The following is a 4,652-nucleotide window of genomic DNA, read 5'->3' on the forward strand; positions in this document are numbered from 1 at the left end:
TGAGTTTAAAGAACATGACAGGGTTACCTGGGTGGCTCAGATTAAGATTCTGTCTCCCTCTCTCTCTCTCTCTCTTTCTCCCTCTGCCCCTCTACCCCACTCATGCGCTCTCTCTCTAAAATTAAAAAAAAAAAAAAAAAAGAAAGAACATGACTGGATGGCCCACCTAGTATCAACACCAACCAAATGAAAACCGTCAAAGGCCATTCTGGTAGGAGCTAAAAAAAAAAAAAAAATCTAAAACCAAAAAATACAAACCTAGGAAGATGGTTTGTGAAATAACATCTGGTTTGAATGATGCCCAGTGTCTTTTACTAGACAAGATGCATTAGCACAATTTCTGGAGAAAAGCCGAAATACGTGCCCCAAATATGTACACCACGATATGATGGAATATAAATCTTTTTTCCCCCTGGCTCTACGATGTCCTATGGAAGGAATCCAAATAGTATGAAAAATGTCCTCGAGTTAAGGTGCATCATACCAGCCAAGTTTATGGAACCAAGTTACAAGTGTTACAAGAAAAATACATTCACGTAATGTTACGGCTAATTTTTCTTTAGCTCTCCTATCTGGGGTTTAACTTACAGATGACATTATTTGATGAAACTACACAAGATTTAATCAGAAGAGGGACCTCAGCACTGAGGACTTGGCAACCAGCTAAGGCAGATAGGCTGTAGGGCATCATCGATGGTGGGGATGTTGGTGACACTGGAGACCAGCTTACCTTTACTGAGCATTTCCTGGGGCATAGGCGCTAAATAGGCGCTTGGCATATTTCATGTCAGTTTCACAGGGACCCTGATGGATAACACAGGGTACAAGGTAGCAGCTTAGTTTTGGCTACTACAACTACTCAGTTGTGTGAACTTGAGCAAATGACATTACTCTGTGTAACTGTCTTCTCGTTTGTAAAAGGTTGTTAACACACATAAAAGTGCTTGACGTAGTGCCTGGTACATATAGAAGTTTTTTTTAAAACAAATCTTTATTTTTTTTAATTAAAAAAATTTTTTTTAATGTTTATTTATTTTTGAGAGAAAGAGAGAGGAGGGAGAGGGAAAGAGTGAGCAGGGGAGGGGCAGAGAGAGAGGGAGACTGAGGATCTAAAGGGGGCACTACACTGCCAGCAGAGAGCCCTGTGTGGGCTCAAACTCACGAACCATGAGATCATGACGTGAGCAGAAGTCAGAATCTTTTTTTTTTTTTTAACATTTATTTACTTTTGAGACAGAGAGAGACAGAGCATGAACAGGGGAGGGGCAGAGAGAGAGGGAGACACAGAATCTGAAACAGGCTCCAGGCTCTGAGCTGTCAGCACAGAGCCCGACGCGGGGCTCGAACTCACAGACCGTGAGATCATGACCTGAGCCGAAGTTGGACACTTAACCGACTGTGCCCCCAAAAGTTTTAATAAATGTAGGCTGCTAGTATTTTTTCTAAACATCCTCACATGAGGAAACAAAGGACAGTAGAGATGTTAAGCAATTTGCTCGATACCTTGGTGCCATTCTGAAGCAGGATCCAGGCGGGCACATCGGATCCCCCCATTACTCCGGCTCTCCAGTGCCTCCTGTTGGTCATACTGTCCTTTGCAGGTTCTTGTGACCTTCCTGCTGAGACCTGACAGAATGATTTTAATATGGGTGACACATGTTCCCTTACCCCTAAGTACTTCAGTGTGTGATACCTAAAAACAGGGACAGTCTCTTTCAGAACCACAGGAAAATGATCAAAATCAGGAAATTAACACCGATACACTAATATCTAATTTCTAGAATTTATTCAAATTTTGCCAACTGTTCTGCTGACACATAGGAAAGCAAAAAGGAAATAATCCTTTTCTGGTTCAGGATCCGAATCCAGGGTCCCACAAGGCATTTAATTATTGTGCTTCTTTTGTCTTTCTTTATCTGGAACAATTCCTCAGCGTTTGTGTGTGTGTGTGTGTGTGTGTGTGTGTGTGTGTGTGTGACTTTCACGACCTTTATGCATATAGAGTACAGGTATGGCGGGGGGGGGGACTGCCCCTCATTTTGAAATCAGATTTTTTGTTTTTAATGTGCACTTTCTGGAAGCATAAGTTTATCCAAAGGGATGAAAAAATGGCAGGAATATATGAAGTATCATAACAGAACTGAAGGGATGGTTTTGAGGTGAGATGGGTCTTCTGGTAACACTTACGTTGAACTGTGTTCGTGGATATCACAGTTGATCCTGCATGAAAGTTGTTCACTGTTAGTCTGGTAGGTAAGTCAGTTGTTTCATATATATGAAGATGGGTTTGATTTACACAGTCTCTAATACTCTGTCCCGTTCTGGATTCTTCTAGCGTGATGGAATTCTGATATGTTGTTATTATGCCATCTCCATGCTTCCAGTGTTCCCGAACTGGCTTCCCCCCAGTGAGGAACATCCTGGTTAACGTCACTTATCTCCAACCATTCCATTCTCTCCTTCCCGTAGCCTTTGCAACGTTTGGTCCACTTTTCTTTTTTCGTGTACTCAGATGCCTTATTTTAACTATGTTTCTGCCACGTGATTGCTCTTGGGATGTAGGACGTGCCTCACGTACTCTGACTGTGTGCAACACGTCTCCTCCACTGAGGACACTACCAGCTCCTGGGGGGCACCAAGTCTCTGCCCACGCCTCTTGTTGTGTACTCTTCTTGTGAAATAATTGCTATGTGCACACGCCTGGCAGGAACTGAATGCCTGCTGAGTGGCAGTGTCACCAAGGAGTTGGCCTCAACACCGTAATTCCCTGCGTGAAGTTCTCGGGCTCGCTTTCTAGACGTAATTTCCAAGGGCTTTCTTTGCTTTGGGGGGCAAAAGAGAGAGGGGAGGCAACAGGTCCACTGGGATGGTAGACTTCGGTGGGGACTCTGGGAGAATAATGATGAGATTTTGCCAACAATTACATAGTGAAGGTATAGAGTTTCTACTTGCCTTTGAAACGGCAGAGACTTGCCACCTCCTTCACAGATCAGAAGGATGGGAGTCTAGATAAAACGGCAGCTTTGAGTTGCAGACAACCACTTGTGTGTGATAGTTTTAGAATGAGCAGAAATAGAACGGTTTGCACTTTACAGACACCTTTCAAGCACCCACCCGTCCACGCGTCCACCCGTTATTTCCTTATTCAGCGTATCCCAGCTTCCGTTCTCGGCCCTGAGAATGCAGAGGTGGAAAGAGGAAAGGCTTGGTCTGTTCAGTGGGGCAGGGTAACTACAATGGGGTGCGGCGGACTTAAAACCACACAAATAATTTCAGAGGTGAAGCTGTAACGTAATGAATGCGGAGACCGTGTCCCCCTTCAAGGCCAGCGACCTCCCGGGAAGGCGTGCCTCCTTTGGCAAGGGTGCTGTGCAGGGCCCAGGCAGGCACACAGAGTCACCTGTGTGTGGAAGGCCTCCGTGGGCTGTGGGAATGGCGCTCTTGGATTTCCTGACTTTTGTTCATTGATGGTCTCACGCACAGAGTCGCATTAACCCAGTTTCCTAGACTCAATGAAACCATTGGCAGCTTTCTGATTTGTTTTTCAGCCTGAGCCGACGCTGGCAAAGAAGCCAGAATTCCCAAGCTTTCCCAGGCGAGTGTGGAGAAACACCAGGACGCCTTTTTCTCCCCGCACCCCCCGCCCCGTCCCATCTGCAGCCAAGTGTGCCTCGGTCAAAGGCAAACTCTGAATCAAGCTTTGTGCTGGTCTCTGGAAGGATACCCGGGATCATGTGACGGAGAAAAGTGACAGCGGCGGTGGTGGCAGTGACATCTGTGGGGCTAGCCCCGTCCCTATCTGCCGCGGGATGCGTGTGGGCATGCTTTGTGAGAAGCATCCACCCCGGGTAGAATGGGGCTTTTGACATCAGCTGAGGCCTGGGCTGCCTCACAATGAGGCCTGTTGGTCAAAGGGAGACTGTTTAATGAAGTGCCCGCCAGAGGCCAGCTCCGGCCATCTGTACTGGGGACCTTCGGAGCGAGCCTTCCCTGTAACCGGCTACATGTGCGAAAGCACGTTGCCTTTCACAGAAGGCAGCTGCGACAATAAATTCATATTCCCAAACGGTGACCTTTTGACTGCTTTTTGTGTGTGCGTGATGAAAAGCTTCATACCAGCTTGATACTAAGGCTTCATAAGCAAGGAAGCCAGAAAAAAGAGCCCTTTTTGGCCCTGAGGTCAATAATGATAACGGCTTTCTCCTTACACGAGGTAGCAACGCCCTGCCAAGGATGCGAAAACACCGCGTGAAAATGAAATTCGTGAAAGCCCTTAATGATCGAGTGAGGGAGGCAGGTGATGGCAACCGCCACCCCACAGCTGGCGAAACGCCGAGGTTCGGGGAGAAGGATGATTCATGACCAAGGTCAAAGAGCAGCTGGGCGGTGGGGCTCGCGTCGCATGGTGTCCTCCAGCCTCTGGCACTGAGGAAATCACGCAAAACTTTGCGACGACTTTTCCTGGCAGGCTCGTTCTTCCCAGCCGGAGCGCAGGTGGCAATGTTGCGATTCCTGGCGTAACCTTCAATGCGTCGCTGATAATCTCTGTCGTCGCCAGGCACCAGCAGACTGTCACAGCGCAACTCCCAGGCTTCAGCGATGCCCGCCGAGGTCTTCATTGCAGCCTCTCATTTATTAGCTGTGTTGGAAAG

The 4,652-nt window shown here is 47.2% G+C and overlaps 1 long non-coding RNA gene across 4 annotated transcripts in view; it reads left to right on the forward strand.

The window, feature by feature from the left end:
• The window catches only part of LOC123586204, a 71,685-nt gene extending 67,613 nt beyond the window's left edge, over positions 1-4,072 (forward strand). For all 4 annotated transcript variants that reach the window (XR_006706676.1, XR_006706677.1, XR_006706675.1 and 1 more), the window contains one exon: positions 3,549-4,072. This is a non-coding gene — a long non-coding RNA (uncharacterized LOC123586204). The remainder of the gene's footprint in view (positions 1-3,548) is intronic.
• Positions 4,073-4,652: the final 580 nt, after the last annotated feature.

Source organism: Leopardus geoffroyi, chromosome C3 (assembly GCF_018350155.1).
Source record: "Leopardus geoffroyi isolate Oge1 chromosome C3, O.geoffroyi_Oge1_pat1.0, whole genome shotgun sequence".
NCBI lineage: Eukaryota > Metazoa > Chordata > Mammalia > Carnivora > Felidae > Leopardus > Leopardus geoffroyi.